Source organism: Salvelinus fontinalis, chromosome 28 (genome assembly GCF_029448725.1).
Source record: "Salvelinus fontinalis isolate EN_2023a chromosome 28, ASM2944872v1, whole genome shotgun sequence".
Lineage (NCBI taxonomy): Eukaryota > Metazoa > Chordata > Actinopteri > Salmoniformes > Salmonidae > Salvelinus > Salvelinus fontinalis.
In genome coordinates this window covers 40,371,512-40,398,649 of record NC_074692.1, presented here as the reverse complement: position 1 = coordinate 40,398,649, position 27,138 = coordinate 40,371,512, and positions in this window count along the sequence as shown.

Below are 27,138 nucleotides of genomic sequence, written 5' to 3'. Positions count from 1 at the left end.
ATAAACTATCGCCTTGGAATAAATGCAAGCTAGGCACACTATAAACTATCGATTTGGAATAAATGCAAGCTAGGTACACTATAAACTATCGATTTGGAATAAATGCAAGCTAGGTACACTATAAACTATCGATTTGGAATAAATGCAAGCTAGGTACACTATAAACTCCATCTACCCTGCAGTAATAGAAACCGTATGCCACATGATTTGCATGTAGCCTACAGTATATGTCCATTTAAAATGCACATTGTTTTTTTTAAACGTGGAAAACAGTAAGCAACATTTTGTAGAATATATTATTTAAAGGTCTTTACGGGTCAAAAAAGTTGGACTCGTTCCGAAATAGACCAGTGGCTTTCCCACCTGGACCCCATAAGCATAAATAAATAAATAAAATATAGAGACCCATTTTGAACAGACCCGAGGACAACTAGACCCGTTCCGTATAGACCTCATCGGATCCACACCCGGTCAGAGTAAGGGAAGCAGCAGAAAAGTCAGTTTTTAAGCTACTTTACTAACCGGAGCTGATAAAGCGTGTGAGGAGGGAGAAAGAGGTGCCGCTCTATCATGCGGGGGAGGGGCCGTACTGTGAGGGAGTGACATGGGGAGCAGACAGGAGGGAGGGACGACAGACAGCAACCAACCAAGGCGACTCACGCTATAGTAGACTAAGAACTGCCATAGCTAGGTTATTTATCATCAAATATGATTACGTATTACCTGTCTTGGACTTCATCAAACCGGGAGAAGCTAATTAAGCTAGTTATCTTGGCTGCAGTGTAGCATGCGCCTTCTCATCCTAAAGTTACAACAAAAAAAACAACTCCATTCATAATATTAAGTAGCAGCCTAACTGTTGGCTCTTGGTCATTCTATCCTATCCTTCTCCTTTAACATCTTCCATTTATTAAATATCTCTTAACTTTTGCCACAAATGGAGTGAGGCTTTACGACTGTAGCCTATTGTCACTTTCATGACTTATGATTGGTCAACAACAAGCTACACGTGCCATGCTCCACTCTCGTGAAAAGCAAGAGCAGCAGCATAAATTATCACATTTCTCACTCCCTCTCTCTACTGCAACAGTGCCGTTCGGATCTGTACGGTCCCTTCTGGACATATCAGTTCAAATTAAACATACCCGAGACCCGTGACAATCACTTCAGATCCAACCCAGACCTGTGACATTATTTTGAATCGTGGCTCTTGACCCGCTCGGGTCCTGGATCGGGTCTCGGGTATTCAGATACAGGTCGATCCGTGATGACCTCTAATTTGAATATAGTTAAGCTAGCATGCACAGCTCCTGGTACGTTTAACCAGTTGTTTTCTGACATTGGCCCATCTACAGTATTGCCCCCATCACACACACACACCTCCTCCCAATACTGAACTTTACAACACTGGTAGAACTCTTTGTTTACATTTAATCTTTCTAACTTCAACTGCCTCTTGAGCTCCGCTAACCCCTCTCAGGGAGGCGGAAGTGTGTGTGTGTGTGTGTGTGTGTGTGTGTGTGTGTGTGTGTGTGTGTGTGTGTGTGTGTGTGTGTGTGTGTGTGTGTGTGTGTGTGTGTGTGTGTGTGTGTGTGTGTGTGTAAGCCAGTGTGTGTGTGTGGGAGAGAGACTACCCGTAACCTGTGTGGGTGCATTGACTGGCCACCTAGCACCCCCTCATCTACCCAGCGAGAGAATCTTGCCCTGCTGACGTGTGTGTGCGTGCATGTCCTATCAAAGTGGGTAGCTGTCCGTGATGACAGCCATTCCTCTGGCCACTTGACTACCCACGATGCTGTGTTTCTCTCTTTCCTTTCCTTTCCATGAGTGTTTCTATCTTCCTCTCCTCCTCTGTTTTCTGTCTGTGAGTGTTTCTTTCTTCCTCTCCTCCTCTGTTTTCTGTCTGAGTGTTTCTTTCTTCCTCTCCTCCTCTGTTTTCTGTCTGTGAGTGTTTCTTTCTTCCTCTCCTCCTCTGTTTTCTGTCTGTGAGTGTTTCTTTCTTCCTCTCCTCCTCTGTTTTCTGTCTGTGAGTGTTTCTTTCTTCCTCTCCTCCTCTGTTTTCTGTCTGAGTGTTTCTTTCTTCCTCTCCTCCTCTGTTTTCTGTCTGTGAGTGTTTCTTTCTTCCTCTCCTCCTCTGTTTTCTGTCTGTGAGTGTTTCTTTCTTTCTCTCCTCCTCTGTTTTCTGTCTGTGAGTGTTTCTCTTGTCCCTCACCGTGTAGAGCAGAGCTGGTGGAGCAGGGAGGCTGCTGTCATTGTTTCATGTTGTTGTAAACAGACCAGGGGCACCCCAGGCCTTGTGTGACAGAAAGGTCACATTCACACATCAGGAACAAACACAGCTCACAGCTCACTGGGGAGCCAATGGAGCTCAGCTTACTTTGCTATGAGCACGTTGACTCCCTCACAGTTTGATTAGTGCTACTGGTAATTCTTTAACAGCAATGAACCCAATGAATCCATAAAGGACTTTAGTTTTAGTGACACCTGAGTACTACAACTGGAATTACAGTTCTTCAACAGAAAAAAAATAAGCAATGGCCCTATTTAAAAAAAAAAAAAAAAAAGCAAAGTATTTACATTTTAAATTGATCATATAAAATACAAATTGAGATGATTCTACCATCTATCAACAACTAACCCAGGGTTGGGAGCTTGGTGCGTTTTTTTACTGAAAAGTTGAAATTCAGCCCAAGATCAGTATCTCCACTTCACCCCTAGTCAATTTCCAAACTTAAACATCCCTGAGATAGTATCCCCATCTCTCCCTGTTACACACTAGAGATCAACTACCGTCCGCTTTGGACCATCGACTCTGGATATAAAGATAGGGTTTTACCCTGCAGCTCGGACCAAAGACACACTGAGGGAAATCTGACAACAGCCCATCCACACAAACATCTCCAATCTACCAGTGTCATCAACCCGGATGATACCAGCGTAGGGTAGAATCTGCATGGGCGAGCGTTGCTACGGTGATTGATCTTATGATTCACAAAGTGAAAAGTGCCTGTCATTTACACCATGCCCTCAGCCCTTAGTTCCCTAGGAGATTGTGCGCGTGTGTACTGTAAGTGTGCTTGTTAGAGTCACAGCAGTCAAACACACTACAGTTTATCACAGCTTAGAGATGAATAGGAGTAGATTCTTATAAGCCTATTCCCGGAGGATCAATAGTGCTTTGTAAAGTGTCAAACAGAGGGACATCAAACTCCGCTACTTCGGAGTAAAACCAGCCATTTCTGCCCTTCTCATCACAAAGCAGAGGCTATCATTACACCACACTGTCTGTAGAGAAGCACAATCAATGGTGTACAGGAGTTCTATTCACCTCATCACTCCCTGTTCCCTGTCCCCTCCATAGACCTCCATAGACCTTCAGTCTGGCACAATCAGCCCTCTCCTCGCCGTTGTAGTATACTGGGATGCAGCTGATTGTCTGGTAAAAGTTCTGGCACAAAGGCTATGGTGTGCATCAGCATGTAGCTGCTATAAATTGGTGGTTTGTGGACCATGGAGCGATTGGTCCCAATAGACATTATTCATGCAGTGATGAAATGCATTTCAGAATGACACTCATAGCTATTTTCCCTATGCAAACCAACATACCGAATGTTAAGGCAGAGCATTGAGTTAAAGAGGATAAGCTGATCCTAGATCTCCCCTTGGGTAACGTCTACTTGTGCTATATTTATCCATGTCAGATCCATCCATGTCACTGTATAGTCCATAGCCTTTAGAGCATTTACTCCTCCTATCCCTCTGCCGGCGTGCCCCCATCCTCTCCTCCTATCCCTCTGCCGGCGTGCCCCCATCCTCTCCTCCTATCTCTCTGCCGGCGTGCCCCCATCCCCTCCTCCTATCTCTCTGCCGGCGTGCCCCCATCCTCTCCTCCTATCCCTCTGCCGGCGTGCCCCCATCCCCTCCTCCTATCCCTCTGCCGGCGTGCCCCCATCCTCTCCTCCTATCCCTCTGCCGGCGTGCCCCCATCCCCTCCTCCTATCCCTCTGCCGGCGTGCCCCCATCCCCTCCTCCTATCCCTCTGCCGGCGTGCCCCCATCCTCTCCTCCTATCCCTCTGCCGGCGTGCCCCCATCCTCTCCTCCTATCTCTCTGCCGGCGTGCCCCCATCCTCTCCTCCTATCCCTCTGCCGGCGTGCCCCCATCCCCTCCTCCTATCCCTCTGCCGGCGTGCCCCCATCCTCTCCTCCTATCCCTCTGCCGGCGTGCCCCCATCCCCTCCTCCTATCCCTCTGCCGGCGTGCCCCCATCCCCTCCTCCTATCCCTCTGCCGGCGTGCCCCCATCCCCTCCTCCTATCCCTCTGCCGGCATGCCCCCATCCTCTCCTCCTATCCCTCTGCCGGCGTGCCCCCATCCTCTCCTCCTATCTCTCTGCCGGCGTGCCCCCATCCTCTCCTCCTATCCCTCTGCCGGCGTGCCCCCATCCTCTCCTCCTATCCCTCTGCCGGCGTGCCCCCATCCTCTCCTCCTATCCCTCTGCCGGCGTGCCCCCATCCCCTCCTCCTATCCCTCTGCCGGCGTGCCCCCATCCCCTCCTCCTATCCCTCTGCCGGCGTGCCCCCATCCCCTCCTCCTATCCCTCTGCCGGCATGCCCCCATCCCCTCCTCCTTTCCCTCTGCCGGCGTGCCCCCATCCCCTCCTCCTATCCCTCTGCCGGCGTGCCCCATCCCCTCCTCCCTCCTCCAGACCATCTCTGGAGACCTTCTCCCATTCATCACTTCCCTCATCCCTGACCAAAATCTCCCAAGTTGCTCCCTTCCTCAAGAAACCAACCGACTCCTCTGACGTCAATAACTACAGACCGATATCCCTTCTTTCTTTTCTTTCCAAAAACACTTGAGCATGTTGTCTCTGACCAACTGTCGCTATCTCTCTCAGAACCATCTTCTTGACCCCTGCCCATCTTCTGTAAACATCTGAAACCCTACCTCTTCAAATAGTATCTTAAATAATACCCCCCCCCCCTAGCTTTATTGCGGAAAATATACTTACTATGACTGTGATGTGGTTTTCCCACCTAGATAAATGCACTAACTGTAAGTCGCTATGGATAAGAGCATCTGCTAAATTACTCAAATGTAAAATGTAATGAATAGCAGTTTAGAGAGAACCACCTCCATTCTCTGTTGACATGATCAGTGTTCATGGACAAAGAGCTGACTAGAGCACAGAGCTCTTTAATAACCAACAGGAAATCAAGTTGACTTTTCTGTCGGCAGGGACATTTCTCAAGCCTTCAGTTTCTCAAACCTTGTATTTCTTTGAGAGGATATTGATCGTGTTTGTGTTGATTAGAAAGGCAGGTCTTTAATGTTAATCCTGGGACTATTACCAGTCTGGCCAACCCTGGACACTGCTAAGACGCTGTACATCACAGTTAAGAGGAGTATACCAATGAAAATGGCGCCACTGTCCATTAAAAGCACATGACGTGTGTGTACTCCCTTTCATCCTCTACCTCAAAGACAAGACAGTCAGTTGAAACATCTAACTTTTATGTTTCTAACACACAAATTGTGAAACTTGCCAAATACAAAAGTTTCTATCATGACAGTTGACTGAACCAAGACTTAACAGCAGGTGCTTCTATGAAAAAATGATCTGATCGTGGATTTTAAATAGCTACCATCACTTCCTCGCCACTTCACTCTTAAAATTGCACCCTTAAATTCAATTCAAGGAGATAAAAAAACTCAGTTGAATAAATAGTGTGTTACAGTGCAGCACTATATATATGCTAATATTAGATATTACCATAAAGCTGGGAGGACTGAGCATGTCTTGACTTAGGAGAAAATGTCCTCTGAGACAGGGTACATTTACTGAGAGATTATATCTATTTACCCATGGATTCTATAGAACATGCCGTGGTAGATAGATCTTATCGTCTGACAGTACACTCTGTTATGAAGGAGTAACAAAGGCATACGCTCTGAGTGAGTGAGTGAGAGAGAGAGTGAACGAGTGAAACAAGTGTGTTCAACCACCCATAGAGACAGTGATACATTATTTCACCCTCTCATATCCCTTCCTTTCATATACAGCTCAAATCCACACCGCTTCCCCTCAGCCTCATCAGTGTCGACATAAGTCGGAAAAGCCTGGGGCTTGCCTGAAGCCAGCAGCCCCCTCTGCTCTCACCCCCTCTGGGCATGTGGTTGCGTCATGGCAGGGCATAATGATTAGAGGTGGAGGTGGGCCGCGGGGCAGGTGACAACCTCAGGACCACTCTGGAGAGGGCCAGATGCTTTCAAGACTTATATTAACAAACACACACGCACACTAATCCAGATGGCCTGTATGAGCAGCAGAGAATCCGAGTTGTGCATGTGTTTGACAGAGCCAGGGACAGGGAAAGATAGGCCTGTTCCATTGGTTAGTCAGACGGGGGCTCATGCTTAGAGATGATGCAGGAGGAAATAGAGGGAGTGACAGGTGAGGACCTGAGCAGGACTGGTACAGTTTGTATTTATACAGAAAGAGAGCTGAGGTAGAGGGGTATCCTCTTACCTTGCCATAATTCATTGCTGGGGTAGCTACTGTAGGTATTGGAAATATTTTGGTACAATGTAGAAAGACATGGCTTTAAAATGTAAATTACTGAAAATGTTGAATTCAGTGTATTCTTAGTTGTTTTGGGTTTTGTCTAGGTCTAGGCCTATATGATCAGGACTATTTTCTAAGTAAGTGAACATAAAATGTTTGTTTTTTTACATGTAACCTGTGTCCTCTTGAGATTAGAGTCTCATTTACAGTTTTAATGCAGGATACGGTATGAATTGCCTCAAAACTGAAAAATGCAGTACATAGCCCACAATATCATGAAAGGTTTTGTTTTTCCAGATTTTTGCTCTAAAAATCACACTTTTGTAATAGAAAACCGACAACATTGGATGTTCCAAGTCCACAAAAATGCTTAAACCACATAAGAAGACCACTTTTGAGGTCAGAGAAAAATGTGAGAAATTTAGATTTTTGTGTGCAGTTACCCTTTCATTCAAGTGTGCACCTAGCAAGAGGCTGTTGTTTAGCTGTGTTTTTGTAGCTCATGTGATAGTAGAGATCGCAAAACAACTACCCACTGGATTGACGAAAATAATCATGTTCATTCGACCAGGTAGCATAGGTTACTTTGTAGTTAGATTTAATTGAGGTTTTTGGGAAAGCATTTCCAACTACCAGAAGATTGTTTTCATTCACATCATTGCCTACGTTTAGGCTACACCAGTGGTTTCCAAACGTTTTATAGTCGTACCCCTTCAAACATTCAACCTCCAGCTGCGTACCCCCTCTAGCACCAGGGTCAGCGCGCTCTCAAATGTTGCTTTTTGCCATCATTGTAAGCCTGCCACACACACACTGTACCACACACTATACGATACATTTATTAAACATAAGAATGAGTGTGAGTTTTTGTCACAACCCGGCACGTGGGAAGTGACAAAGACTTTTATAGGACCAGGGCACAAGTAATAATATAATAATAATCAATCATTTTGCTCTTTATTTAACCATCTTACTTATAAAACCTTATTTGTTCATTAAAATTTAATCCTAGATTCAAATCATTCAGTCGAGAAAAAACACCACCCAGATAGGCCAGTCGTGTGAGAAACTCGTCATCGTGCAAGCGGTCAGACAAGTGAAAATTATGGTCAGTAAAGAAATCTTTAAGCTCGTCTCTCAATTCAAAAGAACGTGTCAATACTTTAAACCTTGATAACCAGCGCACTTCTGCATGTTGTAAAAGTGTTACATGGTCGCTGCCCATATCATTGCATAATGCAGAAAATAGTTCAGAGGCCTTGCTTTAACAAAGTTTACTATTTTCACTGTAGTGTCCAAAACGTCTTTCAAGCTGCCAGGCATTCCCTTAGTAGCAAAAGCCTTTCGGTGGATGCTGCAGTGTACCCAAGTGGCGTCGGGAGCAACTACTTGCAAGCGCCTTACCACTCCTCCATGTCTCCCTGTCATGGCTTTTGTGCCATCAGTACAGATACCAACACATCTTGACCACCAAAGTCCATTTGATGTCACAAAGCTGTCCAGTACTTTAAAAATATTCTCTCATGTTGTCCTGGTTTCCAGTGGTTTGCAGAAGAGGATGGCTTCCTTACTTGACCCCCATAAATGTAACGGACATATACCAGGAGCTGTGCCAGGCCCACCACGTCTGTTGACTCATCCAGCTGTAACGCGTATAATTCACTGGCTTGTATGTGAATCAGTACTTGTTTCAAAACATCTCCTGCCATGTCACTGATACGCATTGTCTGTATAGTTTTTTTGGCCTCATCCCCCAGCATTGTACCAGCCATATCTGCGGCAGCAGGAAGAATTAAGTCCTCCAATATAGTAAAGAGCTTGCCTGTCCTAGTCACTCGGTAGCTCACCATATAAGACGCTTCTATCCCCTTCTTATTAATGGTATTTGTTATACATGTCTTACTACTTGAAAGTTGTCTTTATTCTCACTCTAAAAACTACCGTGGCTTTTTTTTCAAATTGTCATGTTTTGTTTCTAAATATCTGCGCAAAGTGAAGGTTTCCCGTGAGAGAGTAACGGTTAATGTGATTGTATGTTAATTATTTGACTAGGCTACCTGTATTTGACATAGTGTTATTATTTCTATCCCGTTTCAGGTAAGACCCAGATACAGGCAACGTCGAAGTAACAACAGTTTATTAATCAAACAGGGGCAGGCAAAAGGCAGGTCAAGGGCAGGCAGAGGTCAGTAATCCAGAAAGGTGGGGCAAAGGTACAGGACGGCAAGCAGGCTCAGGGTCAGGGCTGACAGAATGGTCAACGACGGGAAAACTAGGAAACAGGAATAATCGAGAGACAGGAGCAGAGGGGAAAACTGTGGTAGGCTTGACGAGAAAAAAAACTGGCAACAGACAAACAGAGAACACAGGTATAAATACACAGGGGATAATGGGGAATATGAGCGACATGTAACGACTCTCGTCGTTGGTTGAAGGAGAGGAGGACCAAATTGCAGCGTGGTATGTATCCATATTTATTCGAATACTTATTAAACACGAACAAAAACAATAAACAAAACGAAACCAACAACGCTACAGTCCTGAACATGTGAATCTAGAAAACAAAGAACGCAACGAACAGGAACAATCACCCACAAACAAACAGTGAGAACAGCCTACCTTAATATGGTTCCCAATCAGAGACAACGTAAAACACCTGCCTCTGATTGAAAACCATATCAGGCTAGTTAGACAACCCTAAACCAATGAAAACACATGACATGGAATATACCCACCCAGCTCACGTCCTGACCAACTAAACAAAGACTAAAACAAAGGAAATAAGGTCAGGAACGTGACACGACACCTGGAGGGGGGTGGAAACAATCACAAAGACAGGTGAAACAGATCAGGGTGTGACAATTTCGATGAACAATAGATGGTTTAATTTAATTTTTGGCAGTGAAACGAGGCTACTCAGGTGAGAAAAAAACATCACCCAAATCTACGTATAGCCCCGTTGGAAAATAGAAATGTAGTGTTTGAAAATGTGAAGAAATTGTCATTTAAAATATATATATAGTTTTTTTTTAAATGTGAATCGCAATTTTATTTGACATACCCCGACGGCATTGCGTGTACTCCTGGGGATACGTGTACACCAGTTTAGGAATACCTGGGCTACACAAAGTGGTAGACAGGGGCATTCTCCTTGCCTCTTCAGAAAGTTGCATGAAAAATGAATCACTGATGCATTCTGTTCATGTCTTATGATAAACTTTGGCAAATGAATAACTGTTTTATACATTGATTGATTCCGTACTAACGTCAATAAATGTTTTAATATTGTTGAATTCTATTTTAATGCCTGGATTACTGGAGGGCCCTAATTATGATATTTGGAACCGAATGAGGCTTTCCACTACCTATTGTTCCTTCAGTGATTATTACCACTTACATTACATGGGACGTGCAAATTCACGAGCATCATGCGCTCTCTCCCTCCTCCATGTAAAGAAATTTGACTGCAACCAACCACATCACATACAAATATTACAGGGAGGCGGGACGAACAGTAGACTGCGTTTCCCTGTCATCGCTCGCTTTGTGACTGAAAGACGAATAGTTTCTTTCTAGCGGCAGAGGGCTCGAAGGACTAGTGAATTGAACATGTTAAATGAAAAGTAGCCTAGTTTAATATAAAAAAAATAAAAAAGTTGCCTGCTTCAAATGAGTCTAACCGGCTAATCAGCAACTATTTTATATGTTACCTTTATTTAACTTGGCAAGTCAGTTAACCTGTCTAGGATCAGCGTGGCGCTAGCGGCACCCCCCCCCCCCCCCCACTGAAAAACCAGTGCCGCGAAATTCAAAAAAAATATTTTTTTAAAATATTTAACTTTCACACATTAAAGTCCAATACAGCTAATGAAAGACACAGATCTTATGAATCCAGTCAACATTTCCGATTTTTAAAATGTTTTACAGGGAAGACACAATATGTAAAGATGTACATCTATTACCTAAAAACACATTAGCATAATCCACCATCTTTTATTTGTCCACCAACACCAGTAGCCATCACCAATTCGGCTAAACTAAGATATTTATAGCCCCTAACCAACAAAAAAACTCATTAGATGACAGTCTGATAACATATTTATGGTATGGGATAGGTTTTGTTAGAAAAAAGTGCATATTTCAGGTATATGGCATAGTTTACAATTGCACCCACCATCACAAATGGACTAGAATAATTACAATGAGCAACGTGTTTACCTAACTACTAATCATCAAACATTTCGTAAAAATACACAGCATACACGAATCGAAAGACACAGATCCTGTGAATACAGACAATATTTCAGATTTTCTAAGTGTCTTACAGCGAAAACACAATAAATCGTTATATTAGCTTAGCACATAGCAATTAGCAGCCCAGCATTGATTCTAGCCAAAGTGAGCGATAAAAGTCAACATCGCCAAAAGATATTAATTTTTTCACTAACCTTCTCAGAATTCTTCCGATGACACTCCTGTAACATCACATTACAACATGCATATACAGTTTGATCGAAAATGTTTATATTTAGCCACCAAAATCATGGTTAGACAATGTGAAATGTAGACAAGCTGGTAAAGAAAACGTCCTTGCGCCACTTAGACAGTGATCTACTCTTATACATAAATACTCATAAACGTGACTAAAAAATATAGGGTGGACAGGGATTGATAGACAATTTAATTCTTAATACAATCACGTTATTACATTTTTTAATTTATCCTTACTTTTCAATACAGTTTGCGCCAAGCGAAGCTACGTCAAAAAACATGGCGTCCTAAGCCACTAAAATGTTTCGACAGAAACACGATTTATCATAATAAAAATGTCCTACCTTGAGCTGTTCTTCCATCAGTATCTTGGGCAAAGGATCCTTTCTTGGGAGAAATCGTCTTTTGGTGGAAAGCTGTCCTCTTGCCATGTGGAAATGTCAACTACGTTCGGGATGAACTGAAAAGCGTGCCCAACTTTTCACATCGTTGCAAAAATAAATGTCCCAAAATCGCACTAAACGGATATAAATTGCTATAAAACGCTTTAAATTAACTACTTTGTGATGTTTGTAACTCCTATAACGAGTGAAAAGATGACCGGAGAAATATAACAGGCTAAACTAACGCTTGGAACAGGAGAGGGTCGGTGTCTTCCACGCGCGTTACGCAGCAAGAAAAGACTTGCTAGCTAAAGGTTTTTTTCATTTGTAGGGCCTGTGAACGAGCAATCGAGCCCGTTGGAATCGTCATCACGTAAAGGCATCCAGGGGAAGACGTAAGAAGTGTCCGTATAGTCATAGCAACGACAGAGCCCTTTTAAATGACTTCAGAAAAGTGGCCAACGTTTCTCAAATCTGACTCCATGTCAGGGAAATTGCTGTAGAATGGGCTCTGTTCCACTTAGAGACAAAATTTCAACTCCTATAGAAACTATAGACTGTTTTCTATCCAATAATAATAATAATATGCATATTGTACGATCAAGGATTTTGTGGGAAGCCGTTTAAAAAATTAGCCACATTAGCATAAATAGTCTAAACAGCGCCCCCATCCCCAACAGGTTAAGAACAAATTCTTATTTTCAATGACGGCTTAGGAACAGTGGGTTAACTGCCCTGTTCAGGGGCAGTACGACAGATTTTAACCTTGTCAGCTCGGGGATTGGATCTTGCAACCTTTAGGTTACAAGTCCAACGATCTATCCACTAGGCTACCTGCCGCCCCTATACGTACTGTCTGTATATACAACGTCCAGAAAGCAGGTGAATATGAGAAATGCACCGGCATTTAAACATGTAGGCTATTCCTCAGTGTGTCTGCATCCCCCAATATTCCCCAGTGTGTCTGTATCCCCCAATATTCCCCATTGTGTCTGTGTCCCCAAATATTCCCCATTGTGTCTGTGTCCCCAAATATTCCCCATTGTGTCTGTGTCCCCAAATATTCCCCATTGTGTCTGTATCCCCCAATATTCCCCAGTGTGTCTGTATTCCCAAATATTCCCCAGTGTGTCTGTATCCCACAATATTCCCCAGTGTGTCTGTATCCCACAATATTCCCCAGTGTGTCTGTATCCCACAATATTCCCCAGTGTGTCTGTATCCCCCAATATTCCCCAGTGTGTCTGTATTCACAAATATTCCCCAGTGTGTCTGTATCCCCCAATATTCCCCAGTGTGTCTGTATCCCCCAATATTCCCCAGTGTGTCTGTATCCCCCAATATTCCCCAGTGTGTCTGTATTCCACAATATTCCCCAGTGTGTCTGTATCCCACAATATTACCCACTGTGTCTGTATCCCACAATATTCCCCACTGTGTCTGTATCCCACAATATTCCCCAGTGTGTCTGTATCCTCCAATATTCCCCACTGTGTCTGTATCCTCCAATATTCCATTTACATCATTTACATTTAAGTCATTTAGCAGACGCTCTTATCCAGAGCGACTTACAAGTACATACATTCATACTTTTTTTGTACTGGCCTCCCGTGGGAATCGAACCCACAACCCTGGCGTTGCAAGCGCCATGCTCTACCAACTGAGCCACACAGGGCCATTCCCCACTGTGTCTGTATCCTCCAATATTCCCCACTGTGTCTGTATCCCCCAATATTCCCCTGAGTGCAGCTACAATCATATTGTACTGAATATGTATTTATTGAATTCATTTAACCCTTATTTTACCAGGTAAGTTGAATGAAAACATATTCTCATTTACAGCAAGGATCTGAGGAATAGCTACAGGCAGGGGCTCAACTTTCACTGGGGACATGCCCCCCCAAATTTCTGAAATTTCATATTTGTCCCCCCAAGTTCTATCATTGGAATGTGATACAAAACGAGGCAACAGTGTGCTATAGGACCATGCCTAAGAGCGGTCGGGTAGGCTGTTTGGAGTGTTTAAAAATATATTAATAATTATGTCCCTCCCCAGATTGGGAATTTAGCCAGGACACCGGGGTTAACACCCCAACTATTACAAGTCCCATGGGATCTTCAGTGACCACAGATAATCAGGACACCCGTTTAATGTCGCATCCGAAAGATGGTACCTGCACAGAGCAATGTCCCCAATCACTGCCCTGGGGCATTGAGATCTTTTTTTTTTTCCCAGAAGAAAGACTGCCTCCTACTCACCCTCCAACACCACTTCCAGCAGCATCTGGTCTCCCATCCAGGGACCGACCAGTTCTATAAGACCATGGTCTTTGAGAACTAACAATCACCAAAATAAAAGCTAGATGACTAAAACCAGATAAAGTATGTAGAAATGATAATGTACCAACATTTTTGTTAATTTACAGCCTTATTTTAAAATGTAATAAATAGTTTTTTTCCTCATCAATGTGAAAAAAGTCAAGAGGACTGAACGTCACACAGAGCTCTAGCTTGGCTTCCTGAACTCATTAGGAACTCGTCTTTCATCTCATATTAATAAAATATATAAATGGTTTTAGATTACTGGCTACAAATCGATCTGTGAATGTGCTACAGCTACGAAACCCTTTCCCCCTGCTGCGCTACGATGCAAGGATAGCAGACATACGGTTCAGACAGAAGTTGATGGACAATCGGAAGAGCGAATGAAATGCTAGGAGGGAAATCCCAGCTTCAAGTGGTGAAAGAGAGAGAGGGAGCAAGAGTTAGAAAAAGAGAGAGAGAGGCAGAGAGAGCGAGCAGGAGAGCGAGAGGGAGCAGAAGAGGGGGAGCAGAAGAGAGAGAGGGAGCAGGAGCGAGAGAGGGAGCAGGAGCGAGAGAGAGGGAGCAGGAGCGAGAGAGAGGGAGCAGGAGCGAGAGAGAGGGAGCAGGAGCGAGAGAGAGGGAGCAGGAGCGAGAGAGAGAGGGAGCAGGAGCGAGAGAGAGAGGGAGCAGGAGAGAGAGGGAGCAGGAGCGAGAGAGAGGGAGCAGGAGCGAGAGAGAGGGAGCGAGAGAGAGGGAGCAGGAGCGAGAGAGAGGGAGCGAGAGAGAGGGAGCAGGAGCGAGAGAGAGGGAGCAGGAGCGAGAGAGAGGGAGCAGGAGCGAGAGAGAGGGAGCAGGAGCGAGAGAGAGGGAGCAGGAGCGAGAGAGAGGGAGCAGGAGCGAGAGAGAGGGAGCAGGAGCGAGAGAGAGGGAGCAGGAGCGAGAGAGAGGGAGCAGGAGCGAGAGAGAGGGAGCAGAGAGAGAGAGAGAGGGAGCAGGAGCGAGAGAGAGGGAGCAGGAGCGAGAGAGAGGGAGCAGGAGCGAGAGAGAGGGAGCAGAAGAGAGAGAGAGAGGGAGCAGAAGAGAGAGAGAGAGGGAGCAGAAGAGAGAGAGAGAGGGAGCAGAAGAGAGAGAGAGAGGGAGCAGAAGAGAGAGAGAGAGAGGGAGCAGAAGAGAGAGAGAGAGAGGGAGCAGAAGAGAGAGAGAGAGAGGGAGCAGAAGAGAGAGAGAGAGAGAGGGAGCAGAAGAGAGAGAGAGAGAGAGAGGGAGCAGAAGAGAGAGAGAGAGAGAGGGAGCAGAAGAGAGAGAGAGAGAGAGGGAGCAGAAGAGAGAGAGAGAGAGAGGGAGCAGAAGAGAGAGAGGAAGAGAGGGAGCAGAAGAGAGAGAGAGAGAGAGGGAGCAGAAGAGAGAGAGAGAGAGAGGGAGCAGAAGAGAGGAGAGAGAGAGAGGGAGCAGAAGAGAGAGAGAGAGAGAGAGGGAGCAGAAGAGAGAGAGAGAGAGAGAGGGAGCAGAAGAGAGAGAGAGAGAGAGAGGGAGCAGAGAGAGAGAGAGAGAGAGAGGGAGCAGAAGAGAGAGAGAGAGAGAGAGGGAGCAGAAGAGAGAGAGAGAGAGAGAGGGAGCAGAAGAGAGAGAGAGAGAGAGAGGGAGCAGAAGAGAGAGAGAGAGAGAGAGGGAGCAGAAGAGAGAGAGAGAGAGAGAGGGAGCAGAAGAGAGAGAGAGAGAGAGAGGGAGCAGAAGAGAGAGAGAGAGAGAGGGAGCAGAAGAGAGAGAGAGAGAGAGGGAGCAGAAGAGAGAGAGAGAGAGAGGGAGCAGAAGAGAGAGAGAGAGAGAGGGAGCAGAAGAGAGAGAGAGAGAGAGAGAGGGAGCAGAAGAGAGAGAGAGAGAGAGAGAGGGAGCAGAAGAGAGAGAGAGAGAGAGAGAGGGAGCAGAAGAGAGAGAGAGAGGGAGCAGAAGAGAGAGAGAGAGAGAGAGAGGGAGCAGAAGAGAGAGAGAGAGAGAGAGAGGGAGCAGAAGAGAGAGAGAGAGAGAGGGAGCAGAAGAGAGAGAGAGAGAGAGGGAGCAGAAGAGAGAGAGAGAGAGAGGGAGCAGAAGAGAGAGAGAGAGAGAGGGAGCAGAAGAGAGAGAGAGAGAGAGAGAGGGAGCAGAAGAGAGAGAGAGAGAGAGAGAGGGAGCAGAAGAGAGAGAGAGAGAGAGAGGGAGCAGAAGAGAGAGAGAGAGAGAGGGAGCAGAAGAGAGAGAGAGAGAGAGGGAGCAGAAGAGAGAGAGAGAGAGAGGGAGCAGAAGAGAGAGAGAGAGAGAGGGAGCAGAAGAGAGAGAGGAGCAGAGAGAGAGGGAGCAGAAGAGAGAGAGAGAGAGAGGGAGCAGAAGAGAGAGAGAGAGAGAGGGAGCAGAAGAGAGAGAGAGAGGGAGCAGAAGAGAGAGAGAGAGGGAGCAGAAGAGAGAGAGAGAGGGAGCAGAAGAGAGGGAGAGAGGGAGCAGAAGAGAGAGAGAGAGAGGGAGCAGAAGAGAGGGAGAGAGGGAGCAGAAGAGAGAGAGAGAGAGGGAGCAGAAGAGAGAGAGAGAGAGGGAGCAGAAGAGAGAGAGAGAGAGGGAGCAGAAGAGAGAGAGAGAGAGGGAGCAGAAGAGAGAGAGAGAGAGGGAGCAGAAGAGAGAGAGAGAGGGAGCAGAAGAGAGAGAGGGAGCAGAAGAGAGAGAGGGAGCAGAAGAGAGAGAGGGAGCAGAAGAGAGAGAGGGAGCAGAAGAGAGAGAGGGAGCAGAAGAGAGAGAGGGAGCAGAAGAGAGAGAGGGAGCAGAAGAGAGAGAGAGAGAGGGAGCAGAAGAGAGAGAGAGAGGGAGCAGAAGAGAGAGAGAGAGGGAGCAGAAGAGAGAGAGAGAGGGAGCAGAAGAGAGAGAGAGAGGGAGCAGAAGAGAGAGAGAGAGGGAGCAGAAGAGAGAGAGAGAGGGAGCAGAAGAGAGAGAGAGAGGGAGCAGAAGAGAGGGAGCAGAAGAGAGGGAGCAGAAGAGAGGGAGCAGAAGAGAGGGAGCAGAAGAGAGGGAGCAGAAGAGAGGGAGCAGAAGAGAGGGAGCAGAAGAGAGGGAGCAGAAGAGAGGGAGCAGAAGAGAGGGAGCAGAAGAGAGAGGGAGCAGAAGAGAGAGGGAGGGAGCAGAAGAGAGAGGGAGGGAGCAGAAGAGAGAGGGGGAGCAGAAGAGAGAGAGGGAGCAGAAGAGAGAGAGGGAGCAGAAGAGAGAGAGGGAGCAGAAGAGAGAGAGGGAGCAGAAGAGAGAGTTGGAGCAGAAGAGAGAGTTGGAGCAGAAGAGAGAGTTGGAGCAGAAGAGAGAGTTGGAGCAGAAGAGAGAGTTGGAGCAGAAGAGAGAGTTGGAGCAGAAGAGAGAGAGAGAGGGAGCAGAAGAGAGAGAGAGAGGGAGCAGAAGAGAGAGAGAGAGGGAGCAGAAGAGAGAGAGAGAGGGAGCAGAAGAGAGAGAGAGAGGGAGCAGAAGAGAGAGAGAGAGGGAGCAGAAGAGAGAGAGAGAGGGAGCAGAAGAGAGAGAGAGAGGGAGCAGAAGAGAGAGAGAGAGAGGGAGCAGAGAGAGAGAGAGAGAGAGGGAGCAGAAGAGAGAGAGAGAGAGAGGGAGCAGAAGAGAGAGAGAGAGAGAGAGGGAGCAGAAGAGAGAGAGAGAGAGAGAGAGGGAGCAGAAGAGAGAGAGAGAGAGAGAGAGGAGCAGAGAGAGAGAGAGAGAGAGAGAGGGAGCAGAAGAGAGAGAGAGAGGGAGCAGAAGAGAGAGAGAGAGGGAGCAGAAGAGAGAGAGAGAGAGGGAGGGAGCAGAAGAGAGAGAGAGGGAGCAGAAGAGAGAGAGAGAGAGAGGGAGCAGAAGAGAGAGAGAGAGAGAGGGAGCAGAAGAGAGAGAGAGAGAGGGAGCAGAAGAGAGAGAGAGAGAGAGAGAGGGAGCAGAAGAGAGAGAGAGAGAGAGAGGGAGCAGAAGAGAGAGAGAGAGAGAGAGGGAGCAGAAGAGAGAGAGAGAGAGAGGGAGCAGAAGAGAGAGAGAGAGAGAGGGAGCAGAAGAGAGAGAGAGAGAGAGGGAGCAGAAGAGAGAGAGAGAGAGAGGGAGCAGAAGAGAGAGAGAGAGAGAGGGAGCAGAAGAGAGAGAGAGAGAGAGGGAGCAGAAGAGAGAGAGAGAGAGAGGGAGCAGAAGAGAGAGAGAGAGGGAGCAGAAGAGAGAGAGAGAGGGAGCAGAAGAGAGAGAGAGAGGGAGCAGAAGAGAGGGAGAGAGGGAGCAGAAGAGAGAGAGAGAGAGGGAGCAGAAGAGAGAGAGAGAGAGGGAGCAGAAGAGAGAGAGAGAGAGGGAGCAGAAGAGAGAGAGAGAGAGGGAGCAGAAGAGAGAGAGAGAGAGGGAGCAGAAGAGAGAGAGAGAGAGAGGGAGCAGAAGAGAGAGAGAGAGAGAGGGAGCAGAAGAGAGAGAGGAAGAGAGGGAGCAGAAGAGAGAGAGGGAGCAGAAGAGAGAGGGAGCAGAAGAGAGAGAGGGAGCAGAAGAGAGAGGGAGCAGAAGAGAGAGAGAGGAGCAGAAGAGAGAGAGAGAGAGGGAGCAGAAGAGAGAGAGAGAGAGGGAGCAGAAGAGAGAGAGAGAGAGGGAGCAGAAGAGAGAGAGAGAGGGAGCAGAAGAGAGAGAGAGAGGGAGCAGAAGAGAGAGAGAGAGGGAGCAGAAGAGAGAGAGAGAGGGAGCAGAAGAGAGAGAGAGAGGGAGCAGAAGAGAGGGAGCAGAAGAGAGGGAGCAGAAGAGAGGAGCAGAAGAGAGGGAGCAGAAGAGAGAGGAGCAGAGAGAGAGGGAGCAGAAGAGAGGGAGCAGAAGAGAGAGGGAGAGGGAGGGAGCAGAAGAGAGAGGGAGGGAGCAGAAGAGAGAGGGGGAGCAGAAGAGAGAGAGGGAGCAGAAGAGAGAGAGGGAGCAGAAGAGAGAGAGGGAGCAGAAGAGAGAGTTGGAGCAGAAGAGAGAGTTGGAGCAGAAGAGAGAGTTGGAGCAGAAGAGAGAGTTGGAGCAGAAGAGAGAGTTGGAGCAGAAGAGAGAGAGAGAGGGAGCAGAAGAGAGAGAGAGAGGGAGCAGAAGAGAGAGAGAGAGGGAGCAGAAGAGAGAGAGAGAGGGAGCAGAAGAGAGAGAGAGAGGGAGCAGAAGAGAGAGAGAGAGGGAGCAGAAGAGAGAGAGAGAGGGAGCAGAAGAGAGAGAGAGAGGGAGCAGAAGAGAGAGAGAGAGGGAGCAGAAGAGAGAGAGAGAGGGAGCAGAAGAGAGAGGGAGCAGAAGAGAGGAGAGAGAGAGGGAGCAGAAGAGAGGGAGCAGAAGAGAGGGAGCAGAAGAGAGGGAGCAGAGAGAGAGGGAGCAGAAGAGAGGGAGCAGAAGAGAGGGAGCAGAAGAGAGGAGAGAGAGAGGGAGCAGAAGAGAGGGAGCAGGAGAGGGAGCAGAAGAGAGGGAGCAGAAGAGAGGGAGCAGAAGAGAGGGAGCAGAAGAGAGGGAGCAGGAAAGAGGGAGCAGAAGAGAGGGAGCAGAAGAGAGGGAGCAGAAGAGAGGGAGCAGAAGAAGAGGGAGCAGAAGAGAGGGAGCAGAAGAAGAGGGAGCAGAAGAGAGGGAGCAGAAGAGAGGGAGCAGAAGAGAGGGAGCAGAAGAGAGGGAGCAGAAGAGAGGGAGCAGAAGAGAGGGAGCAGAAGAGAGGGAGCAGAAGAGAGGGAGCAGAAGAGAGGGAGCAGAAGAGAGGGAGCAGAAGAGAGGGAGCAGAAGAGAGGGAGCAGAAGAGAGGGAGCAGAAGAGAGGGAGCAGAAGAGAGGGAGCAGAAGAGAGGGAGCAGAAGAGAGGGAGCAGAAGAGAGGGAGGGAGCAGAAGAGAGGGAGGGAGCAGAAGAGAGAGGGAGGGAGCAGAAGAGAGGGAGGGAGCAGAAGAGAGAGGGAGGGAGCAGAAGAGAGAGGGAGGGAGCAGAAGAGAGAGAGGGAGCAGAAGAGAGAGAGGGAGCAGAAGAGAGAGAGGGAGCAGAAGAGAGAGAGGGAGCAGAAGAGAGAGAGGGAGCAGAAGAGAGAGAGGGAGCAGAAGAGAGAGTTGGAGCAGAAGAGAGAGTTGGAGCAGAAGAGAGAGTTGGAGCAGAAGAGAGAGTTGGAGCAGAAGAGAGAGAGGGAGCAGAAGAGAGAGTTGGAGCAGAAGAGAGAGAGAGAGGGAGCAGAAGAGAGAGAGAGAGGGAGCAGAAGAGAGAGAGAGAGGGAGCAGAAGAGAGAGAGAGAGGGAGCAGAAGAGAGAGAGAGAGGGAGCAGAAGAGAGAGAGAGAGAGGGAGCAGAAGAGAGAGAGAGAGAGGGAGCAGAAGAGAGAGAGAGAGGGAGCAGAAGAGGGAGAGAGAGGGAGCAGAAGAGGGAGAGAGAGGGAGCAGAAGAGGGAGAGAGAGGGAGCAGAAGAGAGAGAGAGAGGGAGCAGAAGAGAGGGAGCAGAAGAGAGAGAGAGAGAGAGGGAGCAGAAGAGAGAGAGAGAGGGAGCAGAAGAGAGAGAGAGAGGGAGCAGAAGAGAGAGAGAGAGGAGGGAGCAGAAGAGAGAGGGAGAGGGAGGGAGCAGAAGAGAGAGGGAGAGGGAGGGAGCAGAAGAGAGAGGGAGAGGGAGGGAGCAGAAGAGAGAGAGGGAGCAGAAGAGAGAGAGGGAGCAGAAGAGAGAGAGGGAGCAGAAGAGAGAGAGGGAGCAGAAGAGAGAGAGGGAGCAGAAGAGAGAGAGGGAGCAGAAGAGAGAGAGGGAGCAGAAGAGAGAGAGGGAGCAGAAGAGAGAGTTGGAGCAGAAGAGAGAGTTGGAGCAGAAGAGAGAGTTGGAGCAGAAGAGAGAGAGAGAGGGAGCAGAAGAGAGAGAGAGAGGGAGCAGAAGAGAGAGAGAGAGGGAGCAGAAGAGAGAGAGAGAGGGAGCAGAAGAGAGAGAGAGAGGGAGCAGAAGAGAGAGAGAGAGGGAGCAGAAGAGAGAGAGAGAGGGAGCAGAAGAGAGAGAGAGAGGGAGCAGAAGAGAGGGAGCAGAAGAGAGGGAGCAGAAGAGAGAGAGAGAGAGGGAGCAGAAGAGAGAGAGAGAGAGGGAGCAGAAGAGAGGAGAGAGAGAGGGAGCAGAAGAGAGAGAGAGAGGGAGCAGAAGAGAGGAGCAGAGAGAGGGAGCAGAAGAGAGGGAGCAGAAGAGAGGGAGCAGAAGAGAGAGGGAGCAGAAGAAGAGGGAGCAGAAGAAGAGGGAGCAGAAAAGAGGGAGCAGAAAAGAGGGAGCAGAAAAGAGGGAGCAGAAAAGAGGGAGCAGAAGAGAGGGAGCAGAAGAGAGGGAGCAGAAGAGAGGGAGCAGAAGAGAGGGAGCAGAAGAGAGGGAGCAGAAGAGAGGGAGCAGAAGAGAGGGAGCAGAAGAGAGGGAGCAGAAGAGAGGGAGCAGAAGAGAGGGAGCAGAAGAGAGGGAGCAGAAGAGAGGGAGCAGAAGAGAGGGAGCAGAAGAGAGGGAGCAGAAGAGAGGGAGCAGAAGAGAGGGAGCAGAAGAGAGGGAGCAGAAGAGAGGGAGCAGAAGAGAGGGAGCAGAAGAGAGGGAGCAGAAGAGAGGGAGGGAGCAGAAGAGAGGGAGGGAGCAGAAGAGAGAGGGAGGGAGCAGAAGAGAGGGAGGGAGCAGAAGAGAGGGAGGGAGCAGAAGAGAGAGGGAGGGAGCAGAAGAGAGAGAGGGAGCAGAAGAGAGAGAGGGAGCAGAAGAGAGAGAGGGAGCAGAAGAGAGAGAGGGAGCAGAAGAGAGAGTTGGAGCAGAAGAGAGAGTTGGAGCAGAAGAGAGAGTTGGAGCAGAAGAGAGAGTTGGAGCAGAAGAGAGAGAGGGAGCAGAAGAGAGAGTTGGAGCAGAAGAGAGAGAGAGAGGGAGCAGAAGAGAGAGAGAGAGGGAGCAGAAGAGAGAGAGAGAGGGAGCAGAAGAGAGAGAGAGAGGGAGCAGAAGAGAGAGAGAGAGGGAGCAGAAGAGAGAGAGAGAGGGAGCAGAAGAGAGAGAGAGAGGGAGCAGAAGAGAGAGAAAGAGGGAGCAGAAGAGGGAGAGAGAGGGAGCAGAAGAGGGAGAGAGAGGGAGCAGAAGAGGGAGAGAGAGGGAGCAGAAGAGAGAGAGAGAGGGAGCAGAAGAGAGGGAGCAGAAGAGAGAGAGAGAGAGAGGGAGCAGAAGAGAGAGAGAGAGGGAGCAGAAGAGAGAGAGAGAGGGAGCAGAAGAGAGAGAGAGAGGGAGGGAGCAGAAGAGAGAGGGAGAGGGAGGGAGCAGAAGAGAGAGGAGAGGGAGGGAGCAGAAGAGAGAGGGAGAGGGAGGGAGCAGAAGAGAGAGAGGGAGCAGAAGAGAGAGAGGGAGCAGAAGAGAGAGAGGGAGCAGAAGAGAGAGAGGGAGCAGAAGAGAGAGAGGGAGCAGAAGAGAGAGAGGGAGCAGAAGAGAGAGAGGGAGCAGAAGAGAGAGAGGGAGCAGAAGAGAGAGTTGGAGCAGAAGAGAGAGTTGGAGCAGAAGAGAGAGTTGGAGCAGAAGAGAGAGTTGGAGCAGAAGAGAGAGTTGGAGCAGAAGAGAGAGTTGGAGCAGAAGAGAGAGTTGGAGCAGAAGAGAGAGAGAGAGGGAGCAGAAGAGAGAGAGAGAGGGAGCAGAAGAGAGAGAGAGAGGGAGCAGAAGAGAGAGAGAGAGGGAGCAGAAGAGAGAGAGAGAGGGAGCAGAAGAGAGAGAGAGAGGGAGCAGAAGAGAGAGAGAGAGGGAGCAGAAGAGAGAGAGAGAGGGAGCAGAAGAGAGAGAGAGAGGGAGCAGAAGAGAGAGAGAGAGGGAGCAGAAGAGAGAGAGAGAGGGAGCAGAAGAGAGAGAGAGGGAGGGAGCAGAAGATAGAGAGAGGGAGGGAGCAGAAGAGAGAGAGAGGGAGGGAGCAGAAGAGAGGGAGGGAGCAGAAGAGAGAGAGGGAGCAGAAGAGAGAGAGGGAGCAGAAGAGAGAGAGGGAGCAGAAGAGAGAGAGGGAGCAGAAGAGAGAGAGGGAGCAGAAGAGAGAGAGGGAGCAGAAGAGAGAGAGGGAGCAGAAGAGAGAGAGGGAGCAGAAGAGAGAGAGGGAGCAGAAGAGAGAGTTGGAGCAGAAGAGAGAGTTGGAGCAGAAGAGAGAGTTGGAGCAGAAGAGAGAGTTGGAGCAGAAGAGAGAGTTGGAGCAGAAGAGAGAGAGAGAGGGAGCAGAAGAGAGAGAGAGAGGGAGCAGAAGAGAGAGAAGAGGGAGCAGAAGAGAGGGAGCAGAAGAGAGAGAGAGAGGGAGCAGAAGAGAGAGAGAGGGAGCAGAAGAGAGAGAGAGAGGGAGCAGAAGAGAGAGAGAGAGGGAGCAGAAGAGAGAGAGAGAGGGAGCAGAAGAGAGAGGAGAGGGAGGGAGCAGAAGAGAGAGGGAGAGGGAGGGAGCAGAAGAGAGAGGGAGAGGGAGGGAGCAGAAGAGAGAGAGAGGGAGGGAGCAGAAGAGAGAGAGAGGGAGCAGAAGAGAGAGAGAGGGAGCAGAAGAGAGAGTTGGAGCAGAAGAGAGAGTTGGAGCAGAAGAGAGAGTTGGAGCAGAAGAGAGAGTTGGAGCAGAAGAGAGAGTTGGAGCAGAAGAGAGAGTTGGAGCAGAAGAGAGAGTTGGAGCAGAAGAGAGAGAGGGAGCAGAAGAGAGAGAGGGAGCAGAAGAGAGAGAGGGAGCAGAAGAGAGAGAGGGAGCAGAAGAGAGAGAGGGAGCAGAAGAGAGAGAGGGAGCAGAAGAGAGAGAGGGAGCAGAAGAGAGAGTTGGAGCAGAAGAGAGAGTTGGAGCAGAAGAGAGAGTTGGAGCAGAAGAGAGAGTTGGAGCAGAAGAGAGAGTTGGAGCAGAAGAGAGAGTTGGAGCAGAAGAGAGAGTTGGAGCAGAAGAGAGAGTTGGAGCAGAAGAGAGAGAGAGAGGGAGCAGAAGAGAGAGAGAGAGGGAGCAGAAGAGAGAGAGAGAGGGAGCAGAAGAGAGAGAGAGAGGGAGCAGAAGAGAGAGAGAGAGGGAGCAGAAGAGAGAGAGAGAGGGAGCAGAAGAGAGAGAGAGAGGGAGCAGAAGAGAGAGAGAGAGGGAGCAGAAGAGAGAGAGAGAGGGAGCAGAAGAGAGAGAGGGAGGGAGCAGAAGATAGAGAGAGGGAGGGAGCAGAAGATAGAGAGAGGGAGGGAGCAGAAGAGAGAGAGAGGGAGCAGAAGAGAGAGAGGGAGCAGAAGAGAGAGAGGGAGCAGAAGAGAGAGAGGGAGCAGAAGAGAGAGAGGGAGCAGAAGAGAGAGAGGGAGCAGAAGAGAGAGAGGGAGCAGAAGAGAGAGAGGGAGCAGAAGAGAGAGTTGGAGCAGAAGAGAGAGTTGGAGCAGAAGAGAGAGTTGGAGCAGAAGAGAGAGTTGGAGCAGAAGAGAGAGTTGGAGCAGAAGAGAGAGAGAGAGGGAGCAGAAGAGAGAGAGAGAGGGAGCAGAAGAGAGAGAAGAGGGAGCAGAAGAGAGAGAAAGAGGGAGCAGAAGAGAGAGAGAGGGAGCAGAAGAGAGAGAGAGAGGGAGCAGAAGAGAGAGAGAGAGGGAGCAGAAGAGAGAGAGAGAGGGAGCAGAAGAGAGGGAGAGGGAGGGAGCAGAAGAGAGAGGGAGAGGGAGGGAGCAGAAGAGAGAGAGAGGGAGCAGAAGAGAGAGAGGGAGCAGAAGAGAGAGAGGGAGCAGAAGAGAGAGTTGGAGCAGAAGAGAGAGTTGGAGCAGAAGAGAGAGTTGGAGCAGAAGAGAGAGTTGGAGCAGAAGAGAGAGTTGGAGCAGAAGAGAGAGTTGGAGCAGAAGAGAGAGTTGGAGCAGAAGAGAGAGAGGGAGCAGAAGAGAGAGAGGGAGCAGAAGAGAGAGAGGGAGCAGAAGAGAGAGAGGGAGCAGAAGAGAGAGAGGGAGCAGAAGAGAGAGAGGGAGCAGAAGAGAGAGAGGGAGCAGAAGAGAGAGTTGGAGCAGAAGAGAGAGTTGGAGCAGAAGAGAGAGTTGGAGCAGAAGAGAGAGTTGGAGCAGAAGAGAGAGTTGGAGCAGAAGAGAGAGTTGGAGCAGAAGAGAGAGTTGGAGCAGAAGAGAGAGAGAGAGGGAGCAGAAGAGAGAGAGAGAGGGAGCAGAAGAGAGAGAGAGAGGGAGCAGAAGAGAGAGAGAGAGGGAGCAGAAGAGAGAGAGAGAGAGAGGGAGCAGAAGAGAGAGAGAGAGGGAGCAGAAGAGAGAGAGAGAGGGAGCAGAAGAGAGAGAGAGAGGGAGCAGAAGAGAGAGAGAGAGGGAGCAGAAGAGAGAGAGAGAGGGAGCAGAAGAGAGAGAGGGAGGGAGCAGAAGAGAGAGAGAGGAGGGAGCAGAAGAGAGAGAGAGGGAGGGAGCAGAAGAGAGAGAGAGGGAGGGAGCAGAAGAGAGAGAGAGGAGGGAGCAGAAGAGAGAGAGAGAGGGAGCAGAAGAGAGAGAGAGAGGGAGCAGAAGAGAGAGAGAGAGGGAGCAGAAGAGAGAGAGAGAGGGAGCAGAAGAGAGAGAGAGAGGGAGCAGAAGAGAGAGAGAGAGGGAGCAGAAGAGAGAGAGAGAGAGGAGAAGAGAGAGAGAGAGAGAGAGGGAGCAGAAGAGAGAGGGAGCAGAAGAGAGAGGGAGCAGAAGAGAGAGGGAGCAGAAGAGAGAGGGAGCAGAAGAGAGAGGGAGCAGAAGAGAGAGAGAGGGAGCAGAAGAGAGAGAGAGGGAGCAGAAGAGAGAGAGAGGGAGCAGAAGAGAGAGAGAGGGAGCAGAAGAGAGAGAGAGGGAGCAGAAGAGAGAGAGAGGGAGCAGAAGAGAGAGAGAGGGAGCAGAAGAGAGAGAGAGGGAGCAGAAGAGAGAGAGAGGGAGCAGAAGAGAGAGAGAGGGAGCAGAAGAGAGAGAGAGGGAGCAGAAGAGAGAGAGGGAGGGAGCAGAAGAGAGAGAGAGAGAGAGGGAGCAGAAGAGAGAGAGAGAGAGAGGGAGCAGAAGAGAGAGAGAGAGAGGGAGCAGAAGAGAGAGAGAGAGAGGGAGCAGAAGAGAGAGAGAGAGAGAGAGAGAGAGAGAGAGAGAGAGAGAGAGAGAGAGAGAGAGAGAGAGAGAGGGAGAGGGAAGAGAGAGAGGGAGCAGAAGAGAGGGAGCAGAAGAGAGGGAGCAGAAGAGAGAGAGAGAGAGAGAGAGGGAGCAGAAGAGAGAGAGAGAGAGAGAGAGAGAGAGAGGGAGAAGAGAGAGAGAGGGAGAGGAAAGAGAGAGGGAGCAGAAGAGAGGGAGCAGAAGAGAGGGAGCAGAAGAGAGGGAGCAGAAGAGAGGGAGCAGAAGAGAGGGAGAGATGAGCAGAAAAGAGGGGGAGCAGAAGAGAGAGAGAGATGAGCAGAAGAGAGAGAGAGAGGGAGCAGAAGAGAGAGAGAGGGAGCAGAAGAGAGAGAGAGAGAGGGAGCAGAAGAGAGAGAGAGAGAGGGAGCAGAAGAGAGAGAGAGAGAGGGAGCAGAAGAGAGAGAGAGAGAGGGAGCAGAAGAGAGAGAGAGAGAGGGAGCAGAAGAGAGAGAGAGAGAGGGAGCAGAAGAGAGAGAGGGAGCAGAAGAGAGAGAGGGAGCAGAAGAGAGAGAGGGAGCAGAAGAGAGAGAGGGAGCAGAAGAGAGAGAGGGAGCAGAAGAGAGAGAGGGAGCAGAAGAGAGAGAGGGAGCAGAAGAGAGAGAGGGAGCAGAAGAGAGAGAGGGAGCAGAAGAGAGAGAGGGAGCAGAAGAGAGAGAGGCAGCAGAAGAGAGAGTTGGAGCAGAAGAGAGAGTTGGAGCAGAAGAGAGAGTTGGAGCAGAAGAGAGAGTTGGAGCAGAAGAGAGAGTTGGAGCAGAAGAGAGAGTTGGAGCAGAAGAGAGAGAGAGAGGGAGCAGAAGAGAGAGAGAGAGGGAGCAGAAGAGAGAGAGAGAGGGAGCAGAAGAGAGAGAGGGAGGGAGCAGAAGAGAGAGAGAGGGAGGGAGCAGAAGAGAGAGAGAGAGGGAGCAGAAGAGAGAGAGGGAGCAGAAGAGAGAGAGGGAGCAGAAGAGAGAGAGGGAGCAGAAGAGAGAGAGGGAGCAGAAGAGAGAGTTGGAGCAGAAGAGAGAGTTGGAGCAGAAGAGAGAGTTGGAGCAGAAGAGAGAGTTGGAGCAGAAGAGAGAGTTGGAGCAGAAGAGAGAGTTGGAGCAGAAGAGAGAGTTGGAGCAGAAGAGAGAGTTGGAGCAGAAGAGAGAGTTGGAGCAGAAGAGAGAGTTGGAGCAGAAGAGAGAGTTGGAGCAGAAGAGAGAGTGGAGCAGAAGAGAGAGTTGGAGCAGAAGAGAGAGTTGGAGCAGAAGAGAGAGAGGAGCAGAAGAGAGAGAGGGAGCAGAAGAGAGAGAGGGAGCAGAAGAGAGAGAGGGAGCAGAAGAGAGAGAGGGAGCAGAAGAGAGAGAGGGAGCAGAAGAGAGAGAGGGAGCAGAAGAGAGAGAGGGAGCAGAAGAGAG